A 23,379-nucleotide genomic window follows, 5' to 3' on the forward strand; every position below is an offset into this window, starting at 1 on the left:
GGTAAGTGCACATGCTATACAGTGTTGCCAAGAATATGTCAACCAGTTGGAGAGCAGAGAAAATCCTAAGACAATACAAATTTAAGAAAATGACACCCCACTGTCTTCACAGTTGCTCAGAGGTCCTGAGGCCACAGATAACAAGCTGTGTCTGCTGGCCACAGTAAATTACCAACTTTTTTTTTTTTTTTTAAATAATGTGAGTTTTTTTTTGTTTGTTTTTTTGTTTTTTAAAAATTATTTATTTATTTATTTATTTTTGGCTGTGTTGGGTCTTCATTTCTGTGCGAGGGCTTTCTCCAGTTGTGGCATGCAGGGGCCACTCTTCATCGCGGTGCGCGGGCCTCTCACTATTGTGGCCTCTCTTGTTGCGGAGCACAGGCTCCAGACGCGCAGGCTCAGTAGTTGTGGCTCACGGGCCTAGTTGCTCCGCGGCATGTGGGATCTTCCCAGACCAGGGCTCGAACCCGTGTCCCCTGCATTGGCAGGCAGATTCTCAACCACTGCACCACCAGGGAAGCCCGTAAATTACCAACTTTTAATGAGATATGGTAAAAAATCTGATTACTAAACATGTAATACATGGAGGGATGATATTAATACATGTGCAGAATATCACTGCTGACCAAGGGCTGTGGGGAAATATAGAGGAGTATGCTAGATGATTCCACATGATCAGTGCTGGGTTATCAATCATGGCATCTTCATTCACGGCCAGGGACCAGGGAGCAGTGTGGGTAGTGAAATGTCCCATCATCTGCTTCATGGCTCCCTTGGGCTCTGGCCACCTTCTAGCCCCAGGAGTCCTCTAAGACCCCTGGGATATTCATTGGCTAAGAATGAGTATTTTTATGACAGAAATCAGGAGCTGTGGGAGTGACTGAGAAGCAGAGAATGCAGCCAGACTTCCCAATAGCAAGTAGTAGTGAAACTTCCTGATTGTGATGAAGGATGGACAGATACACGCAAGGGACCCAGAAGAGTGGGCTAGGAGGTAGGGATGACTATAAAGCCCACTGTTAGTGGGCCTCTACCCATGACTAAAGAATTGGTAGAAAGACTTCTGCAGCTTAATATTCAATAGCTAAGTGAATAAAAATACCACAAACTGACCTCTGTTGCTCTGTCTTCAAAATTCTAGTGTTCATGAGAACAGTAAACACTTTTGTATTCTCCTAAGACTTCAGGAAAATAGCTTCAGAAAATAGGAAAAATTATATTGTCTGAGGCATTATCCAGAGAGGCCACATTGTATATAAAAAAGTTTCCTTCAAATGAGACATGGAATCATCCATAGGCATAGTTGAGCACAAGCCCTAATAGGTATCTCAGTTTGTTCTGAATAGGAGGTAGACTGAACGGTGGCCTTTCAAGGGCAAACGTAACAGTGTTGCCTCGTAGCTATGCAGAAGAATGGATCTTGTCTACCACTATTGAACAATATGACCTAAAGCTGATCATTACAATAATATAATAAATATTTTCTTCCTTTTCATATTTACAAATCAATTCTACATTTCCTTAAACAACAATAAGGGTTCAACATCAGCCTTGGCACTGACCTGACCATGAGGGGCCATAGATCAAGGAGCTTCAGGTGTCACAGGACAACTGCTGCAGGCCTTCTAGTGGGAGCTGGCTCTTCTAGGGAAGGGTGGAGCTCAGTGGGCTGCTGGGGTTGGAGTTGAGTGTTTGTTGGAATATGAATGAAGCTCTTTGTCAAATTCCTGGTCAGGATTAGACACGTTTCTCAGAGATGTGGCCACTCCCATCTCTGATCCATTCAATGAGAACCTTGAAACGTACATTTTTTTTTTTCTGGACTTGAGTCTACTGAGAAAGATTGGCTGGAGCAGGATCTAGCCTTTCCTCCAGTGAGGGAAGCAAAACATTCAGAATGAGAGCTATGAGGACTTGCATTCCATCTCTAGGCCGTGTGTGAGTCATATAATTGAAATTGGCTAGGTTGGTATAGTTTTGGAGCTCATTCTGGGTCTCTAGGCATTGCTCACCCACGTTGTAATCTGTCTTGCTCTGGAACTTCTGCAAGTATCTGACACCCTTAACATCTCCAGAGGACTTGTTTTTAAAGTAGATTAAGCATGGAAGCTCACAGTTGAGGAGGTTTGATGGTATATTAAGAGTGTAGTGGTCTTATCCTTCTCAGACCAGTTATTTGGACCCATTCCATAGTCTTAACATCATCATTAAGATGTATTGATATCACACTCACTGTATACTGTGACATGGGGAGAGCAGTAACTATAAGTAACTATAGTTTGAGGGCCATATTAGCTCCTGCATACTTGACCTTTGATGTAAGTCTACGTGCAATCCCATATGGCTGAAGCATATGGGATAGGTATTCCTCATTATTGAGCTCCACAGAACAAATGTCCTCAAAAGATTACAGTGAGAGGAACATAACTGAGGGGCTGCTGGAATTTACCAGGCTTAGAGATTGCCCATTTTCATGGATACTCAACAGAGAGAACCCAGAAGAGTAGCCAACACAGAGCTTTTCCTTGAACATTGTCGTGCACTGTACAGTTCCTGGAGCCACAGTTTCATTGAACTGTCTGTGAGAAGGTTTAGTTCTATGGATTTCGTAGCAAAAGATCAGGCATTTCACTGCTACAAGCAGACAGGTTGAAGAACTCTTCCTACGTGTTGAGCTTAGGATGACTAGGCAGCCCTTTATTTCTGAAAGCTTGATGTCAAAGCTCCCTTCCACTGCCTCAAAGGAAGAGTATGGATAAAATGGAGCTTGGTCCTGATAAATTGAATATTTATAAATGGAATATTTCCTGCCATATCAATAAACAAAGGATGTCACAGTCACCAATGATTGCAACCCTCCAGTGTGAGCTGGTGAGCCCTGAGGAAACTCAGGGCTGAAAAGAATACCTGCCATCTAGCAACCATCAGACAGCAGCCACTCCCTGCGGTGAGCCCTGAGGAAACTCAGGGTGTGAAAATACAGGCCCCAGATAGCTGAGGTGCATATCAGAGGAATGATTTCAGTGAGTCCAGACTCTTGCATCTTCCCATACATAGAAAAGTGCTAAATTCCTTAACTTGAGATATCTGGTTTTCTTTATTTAACAATAATCGTTTGACCTTACCAATTACCTGCTCTTTATTGCAAAACTCCTATATATCCTGGCCCCTCCCCTCGCCTCCTGGGCTGCAGCCCTCATTTTGCCCCAAATAAAACTTAACTCACAGCTCTCACTTTGTGCATTTTTTTTAAAGTCAACAGTCCTAGCAACAAAGCTATTCCAAAAACAGAAAAGGGTTGTAGTTTTCTTCTTGGGGAGAGAAAGTTCAGTAATGGTACACTTTCTTACAAACAGTAGCTTAAATGATCACATCACAGGTAATCTCTATTATGTACACACTTTGCTTTAAACCGACTGCAATCTTAGATGATTTTCCATAACAAGTGTCAGAATTGCTTTAATAAGAGACAGTATCCTGTCATAGGCTTCTAGTGGAATATGCACAACATGATTTTTCAGTCTGTTTTTATGTAGGATAGATTGGAGTCCTTCTAGAAACCTAGCCAATTTCCTCTTTTCTTTCTCATTTTCTGTTAGAATTAGTAAAGAACTAGTCTTTAAGTTGTACTTAAGAGAGAAGCTGTCACCCTGAATATACAAGGAATATCAGCTCAGATCACGTATAACAGCTAACGCGAGGATAAAGCTCATCAAAAAATCCTCACCTCTAAGATACAAGATTGGCTCACAATAACTCCAGGCTGGGTGGGTTTTCTTTCAGGCAAATCATACAGAAAGAGTAGACAGTTATATACCAATACATAAATCTTTGTCATCCTTTCTCCACACTGGTATGTTTTGCACCTTAAGGTAAACTTTGTAGGGTGTTCCTAGGCCTTTCTGCACATCCACTTTAAGAGGCCTCTGGGACTGCCTAGAGGCTGTACAGACCTTGGGAGCACTGTCTTTGTGGGATACACACCTCCAAGCATTAGCCTTGTTAAATTAGTCCAACCATGAGTGAGGTGCAATGGCTACAGCAAGTAGGACTGGAAAAAAACTTGATGCTAAATCAATGACCTTTTGGCTTTGGTTCAACCCATAAGAGGGCCTGTGTGGTGACAGTGGCACAGCAGCTGGACTTTGCTGCAGCCGAGACATGACTTTTTTTTCTTAGATAATGCATGCTGAATATTTAGGGGTGTATGTGCCTGTGTGTGCGTGCACGTGTGCACATGCACACATGAAAATACCTTAAGAAAATAAATCACAAATGAAAGAAGACGAGAGAGGAAGGGAGAAAGTAGATATGGCAAAATGTCAACTGGTGAACTAATGGAGGATTATATGTGTTTCCTGTTCTAGTCTTCAACTCTTACGTAAATTTGGAATATTTTAAGGTACAGAGTTGGGGTGGGAGGAAGAAATCTTTAATAAGTATTGGATGGGTCTGAACATGAAAAGGATAAAAACTAAATAGTACATTCTGGGTATGTCTTCCTATGTATTATGGTATTTATCATTTGATTTATTATACTGAACTATCAAGAGTTTGTACATGAGAATCATATGTGAATCAGCATTAGACAGAAATTAGCCAGAATATCTTCTCATAGTCACATTTTATAGCATTTCTTAGAACTCGAGTACCTTTTTTTTTCTTCGAACTTTCTATCTTTGTAAGAATTTATCATGTGCTCCATAGAAGTACTTGGTCAAATAGTATGAGTGTGTTTCATGTTTGGTAATTGCAATCATTGTTGCTTTTGTTGTGGTCATCCATGTACAATGCTTGGTGTCAGTCTATTTATCTCTTGTAAAAATAAAATACAGTGTGTGTGTGTGGAAAAAAAAAAAAGTAAAAAAAAAAAAAAAAGTACTTGGTCAAGTCAATTTTGTAAGTATTGGTTATTCTTTCCTCTGGGAGCATTTAAATCAAATGTGTTTCTTCCTGGGAACCAGAGGAATATTTATAGCTTCCAAAAAATGCTGCTGTTTAAACTACTTTTTACTATGAACATACACAATTGCATATTTTTAGAACAGCTAGAAATTATTAAAATGAATGTTAGTTAATGATAAAGTTGAGAAAATAAGTTAGTGCAAAAAGGTTATAAGTGTTTACATTCATCATTGTCTCTATGGTTTTATTCAGACCTCCTAAATGTAGGCATCTGTGCAGCCACAGGTCTGGAAACTAACCATTTTCATGCAGTGACTAAGAACATAGCTTTGTTTCAGGCAGGTTGAACTTGAACCTGGCCCCACAATTTTCTACTTGTGGGACTTTAAACAATTAATGACCTTTTCAGGGCCTTGTTATCATAAATAAAGTCCGAGGAAGATATTACCATCTGCTCTCTGAGACTGTTAAGAGGATTTATAGAAATGAGATAGTGCACATTATGTATTCAAAAGAGTATCTGACACAAATAGTACAAGCCCATTACCACCACTTTTATCTACATCCACACCAGATCATCCTCCTTGTTGTCACCAGGAATGTCCATCCTGATTTATGCCGAGTAGAAACACTCTAAATCATTTATGCCAGAGGTGTGTTATTTAAATCCCAGAATGGAGTTGAAAACCATGGTGTCAGGTGCCTTTTCATTTTACTGTCACTCTAATATTGAGTATTTTTAGAATAAATTCCTTACCACTGATTGTTCCTTTCTGTACCGACTGGCATAGGAAATCCATAAATGTTACCATTGTTTCCTGATGAGGTACCATAAATTATCCTATATTCCAGGAAATATTTTTATTAAAATAAAATATTTTACTTAACTTTAAGTTTTTTTAATTTGACGATATTTATTATAATTTATAATGATATACTATTATGGCATAATATGTAAAATAAATATAAATTTATTTTTATTCAATATAAATTAAATTATAATTCATTTAAAATTAAAATATAATATTAAAACATAGAGTATTAGTGTTACCATCTGCGTGTCCCTTTTCTTTTTTAACATTTTTAATGATGATACCAATGTATAAAGTGCCCATATAGCCATGCAGTATAACTTGTTAAATTTCTGTATCATGTGCTTCATGGAAGAATGTGGTCAAGTCAATTATGTACGTATTGGTTATGAAACTGAGCAGGACCCTGTGGGGCTCCTGGGCACGGAAGCCTTTCTGTGTCCCCCATTTCCAGCCAGCCTCCATGACCTTCCCTGAATTCCAAAAGGCAGATCAGTTGCTAATCAGGGAAGGGAGGGGATGCAGAGACAGGGAGGAGACCACCTGAGGCCAGATTAAAGGAGTGCAGGTTCTGCACACGCCTTGATCCTTATCAGCAGCCCCGCCCTTGAACCATTACTATAAAACTCCTCACCAAATCCCTCCAGGTTGGGACACACAGTTTTTCAGGGCACAAGCCCTCTGTGTCGCCCTTTGCCTGGCAAAGCAATAAAACTATTCTTTTTTACTTCACCCAAAACTCTGTCTCCAAGATTCAATTTGGCACCAGTGCACAGAGGCTGAGTTTTTGGCATCAGTTATTCTTACTCTGAGGAGCATCTGAAATCAAATGCTATCTTAATTAATAAACTGATTTTGTGAAATTTTAGTCTCACAGTAAAATTTTCAACTTTTTTCCTTTAGTCCTTTACCATTTTACATCCATTCAATAGTGCTTCTTCCATCCATTCATTTGATAATTGTCATGGGTAGCTGCTTGTGAATTGTTCCTAAGTGTTGGAGGATTCAGGGGTATGTGGTTTGTTAAGGAAATGATCCCAGGGGAAAAAAGAAGTAATGGAGTAGGGGAAACAGGACAGAGAATCAGTCACCCTAAATAAAAGTGACATTTCAGTCAAAGCTCAAGCCTCACCCTCATCCTTGGGGTTCTCAAGAACTGAAATTGCACCACTGAGTTTTTGGACTATTTGAGGCAATGGAGCTGGACTTTTAAACTCCCATACTACATGGGCATTGGCTTGGACTTGCTACAGGGCACATAAGCTCCCAGGCACTTCAGGCTTTGAACAGCTACAGTAGCCCAAGGGAAGTTCTCTGAAGAAGGTTAGAGGTACCCACTTAGGACTGTCGACAAAAAATTAATCAGTCAATCTAAGAAAGAAAGGAAAATTTTATTCAAGCCATATGAAGGATTGTAACCCAAGAACAGCCTCTCAGAAAGCTCCGAGAACTGTTCCGCCATTTAAAAGTCAAAGCACATTTATATAAGTTTTTGAGACAGAGGGCTGTACATTAAATGACTTACTATCGACAGTTTACACAATCTAGGGAGTAGTGGGTCATGCGTCATCATGGCCCCTTTCAAGATTCAGAAGGAATGTTATCTTTTAAGGAGTTGTAAGGAGCACCAGTCTTACTGGTGCTAGGAGAATGTTGTTTTTTTATGGTTGAGCAGGTATTCCTGCCGATGGGGGAGGTTTGGTCGATGCATAATGCAGATACACAATGCACAGTAGAGGGGAAAGAGGAGGCCGAAGGGCAGAGAACATTTTTTATGTTTAAATTGTATTTCTTCTTCTGCCATAAAATATTAATTTTATTTCATAGGACTAAGCTTGTGGAAGCTGGAGGATAGGAGCATACCACAGGTGATCTGGGCTGAATATTGATAGCATTTGCTAGAGTGCTCTTTTTTTTTCCTGAAATAGATAAAACAAAATTTTTTGATTCTATGATAGCAATGATGATGATGCCATGAATAAAATATTTTATTTGATCTAGATAATTATGGTTGAAAACAGATGCTCAGGTAGTAGAATGTTTAATCATTAGGTTTAGCATAAATATACAGTAAGCAAAAGTAGTAATTCCTGATGTCAAGGAATTTTAAGCTTTATTTGTAAAGAGAACAACACATGAAATAATTACACATATTTGTTAGTTTCCTATTGCTGCCATACCACATAAGCATAACCTCAATGGCTTAAAACAATGCCCACTTACTATCTCACAGTTCTCTATGTCAAAAGTCCAATAGAGCCTGGCTGGGTTCTCTGCTCAGGTCCCACAAGCTGAAATCAAGGGATTAGCTAAAACTACAATGCTTATCTGAGGCTTGGGTAGGTCCTTTTCTAAACACAGTGGCTATTGTTAGAATTTGTTTTCTTGTGTTTGTAGGACTGAGGCCCCATTTTCTTGCTGGCTCTCAGGTAGAGGTGACTCTCATCTCTTAAAGGTCTCATACTCACAAGTCATCCCACAACATGGTACTTTATTTCTTCTTCCTTTAGGCCAGCGGGAGCACATCTCTCTCTGACTTCTGCACATCCAGAGAAAGTCTACTGTTTAGCTTCTCACCTGGTTGAGTTGGGCCCACCCAGATAATCTCCATATCTTAAGATAAACTGACTTGAGACTTTAATTACTTCTGTAAAATCTTTCCCCAGGAGGACATAAATTAGTGTTTGACTGAACAACCAGTGGACTGGAATCTTGGGGGACCATCTTTAGAATTCTCCCTGTCACGGTATACAAATGCAAATTAACACAACAAGGAAGTTTGATGTATGTGCTTAGGATGCAGAGAATAGAATGAATGGTTTGGCTAAAGGGTTTTAAAAAAAATTCTGAGTGTTGTGGATTTTGCACAAAGTTTTGAAGAATTTTAAATGTTAAAGATAAATGGATAGGGACTTCCCTGGTGGCGCAGTGGATAAGAATCCACCTGCCAATGCAGGGGACACAGGTTCGATCCCTGGTCCGGGAAGATCCCACATGCTGCGGAGAAACTAAGACCGTGCGCCACAACTACTGAGCCTGCCCTCTAGAGCCCGCATGCCACAACTACTGAGCCCGCACGCCTAGAGCCGGTGCTCCGCAACAAGAGAAGCCCCCGCTTGACTAGAGAAAGCCAATGCACAGCAACGAAGTCCCAACGCAGCCAAAAATAAAATTAAATCTTTAAAAAAATATAAAATAAAAAAGAGTACATCCTTAAAAAAAAAAAAAGATAAATGGATAATGCACTTTGTAAGGAAGGAATAGCATATGTAGGACCATGAAAGAAATAACAATTTAGTTATATGAAGCAGATGTATAGGTTTAATATCCCTGAAAACTCCTTATATTTGAGCTAAGATTTTTTTTTTTTGGTTCTGTGATGGGTGACTTTACATAGTGGTAGGAAGTTGGTGAGATTAATTTAGTTTTAAAATTAATTGATAAAATAAGTTTACATCACTTTCCTTCTGCAGTATGTGTACTGACTTCCTCTTTTCTTTCCCACATACACCAATCATATGTGCATATGCACACAAATGTGGACACTTGCATACATCTGTACACACATACACATTCACTAACTGTAACACAAAAGAAGTTTCTTAGTCCATTGATTACACATCTATCACAAGGCATCCAGTTGGAAAGTCATTCAGTGAACTGTTTCAATAAATAGATTGTTTCTCTGCTCAGTTACAAAATTTGTCAACCAGTGTATGGCATAATCCACAACTGAAAAAATAGATTGTTCTCATGTAAGGAAAAAGAGGAATGATAGGAATCAAAGGAAAGTTCTAGAGGAGCAACATAAAAAGAATTTGAAATTTTTCATCATGGCAGCAACAACATTGTAAATATTTGAAAGTTGAATGATGTTTCTGAAGGATATCAGAATATGCCACCACAAAATATGCCTCTTTGGCATAAGGATTATTTTGAGCTGATTGCTTTGAGAAATTGCAGACACTGGAGAAACTCTGAAAACAGAGTAGAATTTACCCTTTTGTAAGGGGAATCTACATTTATAAAGGAAATTTGCATTAAAAGGGGGGAATTACTGGAAAGAGTTATTATCAGAGTTAAATTTTTCACCTGAGAGACTTACCTGCAGGGCAGGGCAACCTTTGTTTACCACACGTTTTCTCCTTTCACCTTTCCATGAATTGCCTACCCCCAACCCCCAACAACATATTTCTTTTGTCTGTAGCTGAAGATGGAATTTAAGGTGGTGACTTGGGCAATTTGAGTTAGTTACTCTTTTCCTGGATATCTCCTATGTATGCAGGAGGTATACACGTTAATAAACTGTTTGTTTTTCTCTTGTTAATCCATCTTTATTACAGGGAGTCTTAGCCAAGAATTCAGAAGGGTAGGGAGAAAATTATTCAGCAAATACTTCATTCAGCAAAGAATTTTTTAATCATCCAATGAGTATGAGGACTGGAATAAAATCTGGCTCAAAATTAAGGACAAGATAATGGCAGGGGAAGCAACCATCAGTTAATCGGAGGAGGGCAATGAAATTACTAAAATGTCAGTGAATTGTTTCAGTCTGGCTAATGTATCTTATGTCTTAATGTAAATTAGTTTATAGACCAATTACTGTAAAATTCAGTGGACTGATTGGAAGATATTGGAGGACAGTGGTGAATCAATAATTGTTCTCGAGTCCAAGTCCCTGTGCCCGACACACAGTGAGGTCAAATAGACCTAAATGTTGATGCCAAAAGCTCAGCTTCTCTGTACACCACTGCCAAATCAAATCTCAGAGACAGAGTTTTGGGTGAAGTAAAAAGGATAGCTTTATTACTTTGCCAAGCAAAGGGGGACACAGTGGGCTCCTGCCTCAAAAAACTATGTGTCCCAACTTGGAGAGGATAGTCAGAAGTTTTATAGTAGTGGTTCAGAGAGGGGCGTAATCAGTTCATGGACATTCTTCTGATGGGTTGGTGGTGAGGTAAAGTAGGAGTCAGCATCATCAACCTTCTGGTTCCAACTGGTCTGGCGTCTGTGTGCTTGTGGGCAGCAGTTAACTTCTCTCTCCTGGAGGGGGTTTCATTATCTGCAAAACAGCTCAAAGATATTGTTGTGTGTATCCTTTGATGGGGAACCAGAATCTTGCCCCAAGGCTGCACTATTGTTTCTCTTGACTGTTTGTTTCTCCCTTGTCTCGCATCCCCTCCCTTCCCTAATTAACATCTGCTTGAACCTGCCCGTTGGAACTCAGGGAAGGTCATGGAGGCTGAATGAAGCCTATTTCCTGCAAAGGAATGGGAGATACAGAAAGGCTTTGTGCCCAGGAGCCCCACAGGGCCCTGCTCAGTATCAGTGTCTGAGTTTGGAGCAGGAAAAGGTTTATTGCATGGGCCAAGTAAGGAGAATGGGCAGCTTGTTCTCAAAAGACCCAAATTCCCTGATGGTTTTCAGGGAAGAGTTTTTAAAGTCAACATTTAGAGTTGTTATCAAATGCAAGTTTGTGTGCCCGATGCACAGTGAAGTCAAACAAACCAAAACCTCAGAGTTTGGAGCAGAGAAAGGTTCATTGCAGGGCCATGCAAGGGGAACGGGTGGCTCATGCCCCCCCAAGCCCCAAACACCCCCAAGGATTTCAGCAAAGCATTTTTAAAGGCAAGATGAGAGAGGGGCATCCCAGGGTATGTGATCAACTCATGCACAATTCTCTGATTGGTTGATGGTGAGGTAACCAGGGCTGTGTCACAGGGGTTAACATTATCAATCCTTAGGCACCAGAAGGTCTGGGGGCTATGTGCTCATGATCATCAAGTAGTTAATTTCTTCCATTTGATGGTGATTTTTAGCATCTGAAAAACTCAGGAAATATGCAGAAGATACTATCATCTGGGTAGTCAGAGAGGAGCTTACAGCAGAAGATATGGGGAGAGGTCTGTCCAGGGAAGGCCTTATAGGGTCCTACTCGGTTACAGGGTGACTGCTGCAGGGTGTATGACTTTCTTCTGATTGGTTGATGGTGAGGTAACAGGGTGGCATTCCAGGAATCTCAATCTTCTGGTTCTGGGGTCTCAGCATGTAGTTAACATTCTCCACCTGGGTGGGGGCCTTAGTTCCTGCAGAGCTCAAAGATATACATCAGATTGTTATGTATAGCCTTTGAGAAGGAACTAAGACTGTTTTTATCACTGAACTATTGTTTCTCGATTGCTTTTCCTTTGTTTCTGCGTTCCCTCACTTCCCTAATTAGTAGTAACTGCTTGAATCTGCTCTTTCGGACTCAGGGAAAGTCTAGGAGACTAAAGCCTTTTTCTACAAACAACAAATGGGGGACACAGAAAGGCTTTTGTACTCAGAAGAGCCTCACAGGGTCCTACTGTTAGAAGTCAGTAAAGCCATAGAATAGACTTAGAATTGGGTTGTTAAAAGAGGAGGCCCTAGAAAAGAAATGACTGATATTATCTGTTGTGATAAGTCTCTGTTTCCATGATCCATCATATTAATTACATTTTTCTAACCAAATCATTTTATTTCATAAAGTATAAAGTTCTCATACATTATAGCTTCCTTCAGAAATCTGAAGTAAAGGTAAAGCAAGGGCAAATAAATTTAGTTGACTAAAAACAAAAAAAATAGATGTCAAACATAAAAAAGCGAATAGACACTGTGTGATGCAATTGCATCCAGAGGTTATGACAGCAAAGGTCAGGAATAACACGTTTTCAGTATCCGGGCTAATTCTGTAATAAGTAATGTTGACAAGCACTCAGTATCCTGAAGATTATTAAAACACCAAGATTGAGTTTAAATGAGTAGCTTTCAATGATTAGACTGTCCCCATATCCATCCCAATGATCATTAAGAAAGAAAAATGTTTTTATAAAGTACCTGAGTTGACTGGTCATGTTTATTAGCTGATGGATGACTTGGAATATTTAAATCATCAGGGTCTTTGGAAACTGGAAGTATGCAAAGAAAAATCAATTAGGTTAACCAAAAGATGCAGATAATTTATGATTTATTTTGTAATTATAAATACAAAATATAATCCATTCCTTGTATAATTTAAAAGCTCATATAGATGTTTTCCACTTGGATGGCATTTATCATATATCTCTACATGGCTAACATTTGTTATGTCCATGGCTTCCCTTTATTACAAGACCCCATTGCATGTCCCCAGCTCATGGCTTCATTCTCAGCTCTGAATAACTTTCCCTCTACATCCATGACAGATTTGGTGGGAGTCAGTCTGTTAGGTTCACGTAAGCGATCTATTCTCAGAAAACAGCTCTGCAAAGAATATGAGTAAGTTTTGTTTCCATAAATTACTTGTCAGGGACCATGGACCTTTAGGACTTCCTACAGATAGTCAAATCAACAGTTTGTTAAATTAATTAATGCCAAGGCTTTTGTGATATATTTGCGTGTGTGTCTGTAAATGTGTGTATTTATATGGTAGTTATATGTCTACTGTATGGCAAGCAGACTAATAAGAGTGCCAGTCTGAACCTCTACTCCAGCACTTAGTAACTTCAGAGCTATGTGATACCAGGCAATTTTTTAAATGTTTCTGTGCTTCAGTTTTCTTTTAAACATGTGGATGCAAATATGCTTATAATGAGGGTTAAATATGCAAATGTACATAAAGCGCATATTCTTAATGTTCAGTATGCAGTAAGTGTTAAATAATAGATATTAATGTGTATATATAACATGTTTGTCATGTGTATATATGCATATACGTATGTGTAATAAACCCAAATGTACATATAAAAGGACCAGAAAGAAATTAACCAACATGTTAGTACAACTATGTTTATCTGATGGGAGTTTTCATTCTTCTTTATACTTTGCTGCAAATTTCAAATTTTCAACAGTGTGCATTTATCACATTTATAATCAGAGAAAAATGATAAGTATTTATTCACTTGGAAAAAAATGGTCTGACACATCAGAGAGCTGGTGTGGTTATCAAGAATAATTTCTTCATAATGAGACCTTTTAAATACTGGAATAGACTACTAGGTTTATGGAGTTTTGCTTTTTGGAAACCTTAACACTCTTCTCCTTTTTAATCCTAATTGAAGGAGGAAGAGTACATCTTAGGTTTTCAAAGCCTTGACAGCATGACAAATAGTTCTGTGGTTACAAACAAGTTAACTTCTATTACAAAAGGTATGTTTTGGGACTTCCCTGGCTGTCCAGTGGTTAAGACTCCACTCTTCCACGGCAGCGGGCATGGGTTTGATCCCTGGTCCGGGAACCAAGATCTCGCATGCCGCATGGTATGGCCAAAAAAAAAAAAAAAAAGTTATGTTTTATCAGTCAACACATAAGGAAGCAGAACTACTAAAGTACCTGGGAAATTGATGTTCTTTTTCTTTTTTCCAAGGAGTTTTCTTCAGAGTTGATTGATAATAAGGAAGCAGGTGAACATTTTTTTCCCCTCATATTTAACTCAGAATGGATATACTTCCAACCATGAATATTCAGATTTGATCATATATATACCCTTTAGCAGGGAGCATTTACTGAATAAAACAACCACAGTTTAAAAACACAAACCAAGAAGATCATTTCAATTGGATCCTGGGTATTTCAAATATAATTTAAGCTTGACCCAATCCAATAATTTCTGCATTTGATCTACTATAAGTAATAAAGATTACAGTTTAGAAATAAATGCAGCCTAATATATAAAGACCAAAGAGACAACTAGGAAAAGTACTTTTTTTCCCATTCTGTCTTTCTGAACTGGTAAAAATAATTGAATGCAAAAAATTCTAAAAATTACAACTGGTTAAAGATCATAAGTGCTTACGAAATTTGTCAACTCTTCTGGTACTGACACTGCTTGTTTTATTTAAGAAGAGTATTTGTCATGTTTAGCATCCATTGGTACATCATTTGGGACTTATTGATCCTGGAAGCATCATATATTTTGCTCATATTTATGTAAATATGACTATTCTCTGGGATTCTTATGCATACTTTATTTTTTAATTTATTTGATTTTTATTAGTTTAATTGTATACATTTTGCATTTTTATGAATTTGCTCTTTTGTTTCAACTTACGAAATATTTAAGGCACAAATACATATACAGAATAATTTAATAAGCACCTGTGTAACTAACACTAAAATTAAGAAATAAAACATTGCCAGTATTATTTAAGCACCCACTGTACCTCTCCCCAATAATACCCTGTCCCCTGGCCACCTTGTCAAAGGAAAATATTTTCCTGGATTTTGTGTTAAATATTCCCATTGTATTTTTATACTTTTACTATATGTGAAAATGTCCATAAATTATACATAGTATTTGAAAGTTTCTGTACTCTATTTTTCTGGGGTTTGACTTCTCCATTGATACTGTGTTACAGCCATCATCCGTGTTGACTATGGGTGCTCCAATTAATTAATTTTCTCTGTATTTAATATCCCGTTATATAATTGTAGCACATTCTCCATATAAAGGATGCTTACTTTGTTTCCAAGTTTTTTAGTATCACAAAGAGTGCTGCTAGGAACATTCTGATACATTTCTCTATGTGCACATATGCCATAATTGGTATACATACCCCAAAGTGAATTTAATATGTCATAGGAATTTGCATATTCAGATCAACATGTTATTGGCAAATGTTTGTATCAATTTACTCACCATCAACAATATTCTTTACCAATATTATCAGACTTGCCATTTGGGTTTCTTCTTTGGTAACTGACTGTTCATGTCTTTAGCCTATTTTTTGCTATGGGATTTATCTTTTTATCTTTTTCTGAATTGATTTTTAGATCTTTGTATACTCTGGACATCAAGCCATTTTTAGTTACATTCATTAAAAATAGTTTTTCTTGGACTATGACTTATCTTTTCACATTATTCATAGCTTTTTTTTTAATTCATTAAAAAATAGACTCAAGAGATGTTGCAGAAACAGTACAGAGTATTGCAATCACTAAGCTTAATCCATCTCTCAGCTTCTCTCAATGGTGTACAATCACCCAGTTTCCCCAATAGTGACATCTTATGTAACTATAGTACATTATCCAAACCAGGAAGTTGATATTAGTATAATGAAATTAACTACACTAGAAATGATACACACAGTTTGCCAGTTTTTGCTTGCAACTCTTGTTTTGGGGATGTCTTTTTTTAGAATTCTACAATGTATGTCTAGATTCGTATGTATATCTATATATATATTAATTCATATAACTCCCACCACATTCGAAATACAGAGCTGATCCACTGATACAAAGATGCTCCCTCATATTATCACTTTATAGTCACACACTCCTTCCTACTTTACTAACTCATGGCAACAACTCATCTGTTACCCATCTCTGTATTTTGTCATCTCAAGCATGTTATATAAATAGAATCATACTGAATGTAACCATTTATTTTGCAATAATTACATATTATTGCAAAAGAAATTGCAAAGATCATACAGAGTTCTCATGTAAATTTTACCCAGTTTCCCCCAGTGGTATTATCTTATATAACTATAGTACTTCGGTAAAATGTATTGGTTTAGACCTATGTCCTTTTATCACGTGTGTACATTTATGTGACTATCACTGCAGTCAAAATTCAGTACGGTTACCTAGTGTTACCCCTTAATAGTGGTGCCAACCCCCTTTGCCCAACCATGCCTAATACATAGCAACAACTAATTTGTTCTCCATTGCTATCATTTTATCATTTGGGGAATGCTATGAAAATGGATCATATGGTATATGACCTTTTGAGACTGCTTTTTTTTCACTCAGCAAGTATGGCCTTTAGATCTATCCAAATTGTTGCGTGTATCAATAGGTTTTTTTTCCCCTTTTCATTCCATTGCATAAATGTCCCAGTTTTTTTTAAACATTCACCTACTACAGGACATTTTGGTTGTTTCCCGTTTTCAGCTATTACAAACAAAGCTGCTATGAACAATTGTGTGCAGGTTTCTTTGTGGACATAAGATTTCATTTTCTAGGATAAGTATCCAGTTGTGACATTTCTAGTTCATATGGTGAGTGTATGTTTAGTTTTTTTTTTTTTTTAACTTTCCAACTGTTTTTTAGAGTCACTGTGCCATTTTACATTGTGTTGACAGAAATAATCAATAAACCAATATATAGTAGGAATAGAAAAGAGTTTTATTTGAGCCAAACTGAGGCCTATAGCCCAGGAGACATGATTCAAGAAGCACTTAAATTGTGTTCCACTGGACTACAAATGGGGGAGGCTTATAAAGGCAAAAACCACAAAATTACATAAGTTGTTTGTCATGAATTATAATTGGAGCTGGCAAGAAGTAACGGTGCTTGTTAAGCAAGGATTGGGGTCTGAAATGGTTGCATAGTTACACGGGGAGGCCCTGAGACCACAAAGTTGCAGCTGGCAGCTGTCAGCAGATACAGTTTTGAGAATGGCTGGTGGTGTCCTTGAGTCTGATACAGTCCAGAAAATTCAAGTTCTCAGTGATGCAGGAGCATGTCTGAAACCACATCCTTAGTGGCCACTCAGCTCCATTTTGGATACCTGAACCATAGTTGCTCCATTTTGATTTTTAAATACATTCTTTTCTTTAGTGGTTAAAAAGGATGTACAATGTATGTTTGATAGGCCACAAAGCAGGCTGTTCTAATTATCATAAGTTTAAGTTAAACCATGTATAAACCTGAACTACCTCCTCATACCTCAACATGTGAAAATTTCTTCCAACAATTTCCACCAGCAATGTATGAATGATCCAGTTTCTCTGCATCATTGCCAACATTTGATACTGTTACTTTTTTTTTTAAGCTGTTCTGATAAATATGTAGTGATATCTCATCGTCATCCTTAATTCACATTTCCCTGAAATCTAGTGAAGTTGAACTTCTTTTAATGTGCTTACTTGCTATCTGTATGTCCTTTTCAGTGAAATCTTTCTTCATGTCTCTATAAGAAAAAACTCAGTTTTCCACCTTCTTGTGTGAGGAAAAACCCTGTTTGTCCCTACTGTGTGTTTCTTTCCTATGTGTCTCCTTTACCACTCACATAGAACACTCATACTTCTGACATTCTGGTCACCAAATGTTTGGAAGTTTTTTCCCCCTCAAAAAGCAATTCTCTGTGACACCAGCTGGGTATCCTACAGTTTAACTAGGACACTATCTACCTGGAGAGAGCATCAGATCCCACAGGTTAAGGGCTCAGTCCCACAAGAGTGCCCATCCCTCCAACTCCAGATGCCAGTTGCAAGCCCAGGCTATCACTTGTGCTTCTGACTAACCGGCTATAGATTATACAGAGGTTCCAAAGACCCCTTCCTTGGATTTGATTAATTTGCTAGAATGACTCACAGAACCACTTACTTACACTTACTGGTGTATTAAAGGATTTGATAAAAGATCTAGATGAACAGCCAGATGAAAAAATATCAGTACATAGGGCAAGGCCTGGGAGGGTCCTGAGCATAGGCGCTTCTGTCCCCATGGAGTTGGGGTACATCACCCTCCCAGTGCAGATGTGTTCTCCAGCCTGGAAGCTCCCCAAACCCTGTACTACTGGGATTTTATGAAGTCTTGCTCATGTAAGCAGGATCAATTATTAACTCCATTTACAGTCCCTCTCCCCTCTCTGGAGGATGAGAGATGGGGCTGAAACTTCCAAGCTTCTAATCATGGCTTGGTCTTTCTGGTGACCAACCTCCATCCAGGAGCCCACCCAGACTCACCTCCGTAGCACCAACGATGCTCCTAGTGCTCTTATTACTTAGGAAATTACAAGAGTTTTAGGGGTCCTGTGTCAGGGATGGAGTCAAAGACAAATATTAGAGCAAGAGATGTTCCTGGTGTTCTTACCACTTAGGGAATTATAAGGGTTTTAGGAGCTCTGTGCCAGGAACTGGGGGCAGAGACCAATATATACATATACATATATATATATATATAATTTATTTATTTATTACTTCATAATGTCTTTTGTCCATTTTCTAATTGTTTCCTTTTTTAAATGTTTTCAGATGTCTTTAGATATTCTACATATGAATCCTTTGTACATATTTGGTTTGGCAAATATTTTCTTTGGCTTGTATTTTCATAACTCTTGAAAAGATTTTTCATGAATAATTTTTTTTTTATTTTGATGAAGTCTAGTTTATCAATCTTTTCTTTTATGGATGGTGTTTTTGGTATAATGTCTAAAATCTTCAGTAGATCCCCAAAGCTTGCTCCTACATTTTCTTCTAAAAGTTTTATAGCTTTACATTTTATATTTAACTCTTATGTAACATTGAATTTATTTTTGTATAAGATCTGAGATTTAGGTCAAAATGCATTTTTTCCCAGTGGATGTTCAATTGCTCCAGCACCAGTTTTTGTAAAGTCTGTCCTTCCTCCATTTAATTGCTTTTGCAACTTTGTTGAAAATCAATTTCCATACTTATATGGGGGTATTTCTATGGTCTCTTTTCTGATCTATTCGTCTAATGTCCACCCAGCCACCAATATCACAGTCTCGATTGCTACAGCTAATCAATGTCTTGAAATCTGATAAAGAGATTCCTCCCATTTTTACTCTTCTTTTTAAAACATTGTTTTAGCCGTTCTAGTTCCTTTTCCTTTGCATATAAATTTTTAGATGAGATTAACTAGGCATGGAAAAAAATCTTGCTGAAATTTTTATAGGAATTATGTTAAACCTGTTTATCAATTTGACAAAAATTGAGATTATTACTATATTGAGTCTTTTAATCCATGAACATACTATATCTCTCCATTTATTCAGATATTCTTTTATCTCATTCATTATTGTTTTGTACTTTTCTGCATACAATGCCTGTACATATTTTTTTAGATTTATACTTAGGTATTTCAGAGTTGTGTTGTTTTTTGAGTGAGTGTCAGTGGTATTGCATTTATAGTTTCCATGTGTTCATTACTACTATATAGAAATACAACTGATTTTTGCATATTGATCTTAAAGTCTGCAACCTTGCTGTGTTCACTTACTAGATCTAGGAGTTGTTTTGTAGATTTCTTGGGTTTTTAAATATACACAGTCATGACTTCTTCAAAGAGGGAGCGTATTATCTATTCATATATGATTCTTAAGACTTTTATTTCTTTTATTACCTTATTGTGCTGGCTAGACATTCTAGTACTATGTTAAATAGCAGTGGTGAGAGTGAACATTCTTGCCTTGTTCCTGATCTTATGGAAAAGTTATTCAGTCTTTCACCATTAAGTATAATGTCAAATTTAGGTATTTTTAGATGTTCATTATCAAGTTGAGGGAATTTGCCTCTATTACATCCTAAGAGTTTTGTTATACATAGGTGCTGAATTTTGTCAGTAATAATAATCATCATCATCATTATTTTCTGTCTGTACGACATTCTGCTGTTCATTTAAGACTGGTAACTTCTGTCTTCTCTCTTTTCTTCTTTGTCAGTCTTACTAGAGGTGTGTCAATTTTATTGGTCCTTCCAAAAAAAAAAAAAAAAACCCACATAAAAAAAACACAAGCTTTTAGTTTCATTGATTATCTCCATTTTTTTTGTTTTTTTGTTTACAATTTCATTACGTTCTGCTCTTTATCATTTTCTTTCTTCTCTTGCTTTTGGTTTATTTTGCTCTTCTTTATCTAGGTTCTTGTGGTGTGAGTTTAAATTACTGATCTGAGACTTTTCTGCTTATTTAATTTACTATCTTAGTGCTATAAAGTTCAGTCTCAGCACTGCTTTAGCTGTGCCCCACAAATTTTGAAATATTGCATTTTCATTTTACTTCAGTTCAGCATATTTTAAAATTTCTTTTGAGACTTCTCTGACCCACGGATGATCTAAAAGTGTTTTTTAGTTTCCAAATATTTAGAGTTTTCCTGTTGTCCTTCTGTTATTGATTTCAATATTGGCTCCATGATCATTAGAGAGTGCACTCTATATGATTGTAATTATTTTCAATTTGTTACGGTTTGTTTCATTAACTAGGATATAGTCTGTCTTGGTATATGTTGCATGAGGTCTTGAAAAGAATGTGCATTCTCCTTTTTTTGTGTAGAATGTTCTATAAATGTTTGTTAGATTTTATTGGTTGATGGTTCTTCTATATCCTTGCTGATTTTGTACCTGGTTGTTGTATCATTTGTTGAGAGAGAAGAATGTTCAACACTCCTGGTATGTCTTTGTTAAATTAACATATGTTAAAAGGAACACAAGTTAAGGGTGCTGAATGGTGAGCAGTGGTCCAACAACAGACCACAAGAGAAATTGAAATAGAGAAGTTCATTACTCACAGGTCCTGTGGGAAGTACATCCAAGCCTCCAGGGGCCACATGGGGAGATCAAGGCAGAGTGCAGACAGAGGCAGAACCTGGGACACATGCCTTTATTAGGGTCTGTGGGTGGAGTGCTTTGGGATTCCCAGGCTAAGGCCGGATTGGTCAATTCAAAACAAAAGAGTAGAGTTTTGGTAAGTTACATGGGATCTCATCTAAGAGGGTGGCCCTGAGAGGCAGAGGAGACTGTTGATCACAAGGTCTATTGCAGAAGTCATATCAGGAACTTAATTTGCTTGTGACTCTGTGGGACGCTATCTAGAGCATGCACGTGCATGAGGGGCTAGTGTCAGTTTAAGGTCTCTGCAGGCTGCTTGGCCAAACAAAATGGATGCCAAGGCAATAATACCGTGGAATAGCTTGCTAATCTTTAATAACTCTAAACATAATTATAGATTTATCTATTTTTCTTTTCAATTCTATCCGGTTTTGTTTCACTTATTTTTCAGCTCTATAGTTCAGTGAATCCACAATGAACACTGCAGTATCTTCTTGGTAGATTGACCCTAAAACTTGCAGAAAGTAATGTAGTCCTGTCAACACATTGATTTTTGCCTCACAAGACTTATGTCAGACTTTGGAACTACAGAACCATAAAATAATAATTTGTGTTGTTTTAAACTGCTAAATCAGTGGTATTTGATAAAGCAGGAAAGGAAAACTATGCTAGTATAAGCAATTAGTGCTATAAATTCTTCTAATCACTGCCTTACTTGCATCCCATAGATTTTGATATATTGCATTTTAATTTTCATTGATTCATTTGAACATATTTTTAAAATTTACCTTGAGAAATCCTCTTTGACCCATATATTCTTTAGGGGTATGTTAGTTAATTTCCGATAATTTGAAGAGTTCCCTGTTGAGTTTCTGTTACTGATTTCTAGTTTCAGTCCATTACATTCAGAGTCCAATCACACTCTGTGTGATTTCATTCTTTTACCTTTGTTAAGGTTTTTTTATTACACAGGGTCTAGCTTGTGAATATTCTATGTGTGCTTGAAAACAATGTGTGTTCTGTTGTGTTGGGTCGTGTTCTATAAACACTAATTGTATCCTGTTAGATTATGATGCTGTTCAGTTCTATATCCTTTATACTATATTCATATCCTCTGAATCCTTGATGAGTTCTTTTCTACTGTTACTGTTGATCCCTTAGGGAAAGGTGTTTAAATCCCTGACTATAAGTGTGGATTTGCCTACAAGTCCGTTCAGTTCCCTCAGTTTTTGTTTTAGTTTTTTAAGCTCTTCTTTGAGGGCCTACATATTAGGATTGTTGTGTCTTTATAATTTCTGTGGTCAGCCCTTGAAGACCCTGGGCCAGACTGTCAGGCTAAGCGTCCTATTCACTTCTTTATATCAGGTCTAAGGGGATGATGGTGTAGCCGTTGGTCACCAAAGGGAGTAGTCCCAGGAGCCAAGGTGAGGATGCTCCTTCAATAATTAGGAACCAAGTATCCCAGGACAGAGAGGGACCAACAGAATAGTCAGTACTAGGTATCCCATGGTAGGGGTGGTGGTTGACACACCCCTTGACTTCCTTTTCCTGGGGCCCCGTGGAAGTTAACTGCTTTGGTTTGAAGTGTCAACTTCACAGCAGCAGAGAGGAGGGGACACAAGCCTAGCTAATATGATGATCTTGAATGTGAACTAAGAGTATGACTCACTGTAGAACAGAGGGGCCCTGAATGCCAGCCCCTGCTCTCACCCCAGTGCACCTCAGGCAGGGCTGGAAGGCCTCATCCTAAGACTCCGTGTAACTTCCTCCCTGGGTGTATTAGCTTCTAGGACTGCCAAGACAAGTACCACACATCTGGTGGCTAAAATAACCAGAAATTTATTCAATCACAGTTCTCTAGGCCAGAGGTTTGAAATCAAGTTGTTGGCAGTGTTAGTTCCTTCCGGAGGCTCTGAGGCAGAACCTGTTCCATGCTTTAGCCTGGCTTCTGGTGGATTGCCAGCAATATTTGGTATTCCTTTGGCTTGTAGAGGCATCACTCCAATCTCTGCCTCTGCCATCACATGGCCTTCCTCCCTCTGTGTCTCTGTATCCAAATCTCCCTCTCTTCTTCTCTTACAAAGGTATCAGTCATTTCATTTAGGGCCCACCCTATTCCAGGATGACCTCATCTTAATTTGATTACATTCGCAAAGATCCTATATCCAGATACGGTTACATTCGCAGGTACTGGAGAATAAGGCTTGAACATATCTTTTGGGACACACAGTTCAATCCACTACACCAGAGATCTTAGGGGCAGGAAGAAGAACAGGAGCCCTGCAGGTTCCTAGAGTAATGCCCTCAAAGAAACCTGCGAAGATGGTCTTTATTATAGCTACAGGATTATCTCCCTGCTGAAGATGAGC

The 23,379-nt window shown here is 38.0% G+C and overlaps 1 pseudogene; it reads right to left on the reverse strand.

Annotated features, from left to right (window-relative positions):
- Positions 1 to 1,593: 1,593 nt before the first annotated feature.
- On the reverse strand, positions 1,594 to 17,627 carry LOC132357040 (serine/threonine-protein kinase MRCK beta-like; annotated as a pseudogene).
- Between the last annotated feature and the right edge of the window lie 5,752 nt (positions 17,628 to 23,379).

The sequence above is a fragment of the Balaenoptera ricei genome, chromosome X (genome assembly GCF_028023285.1).
Source record: "Balaenoptera ricei isolate mBalRic1 chromosome X, mBalRic1.hap2, whole genome shotgun sequence".
NCBI classification, from domain to species: domain Eukaryota; kingdom Metazoa; phylum Chordata; class Mammalia; order Artiodactyla; family Balaenopteridae; genus Balaenoptera; species Balaenoptera ricei.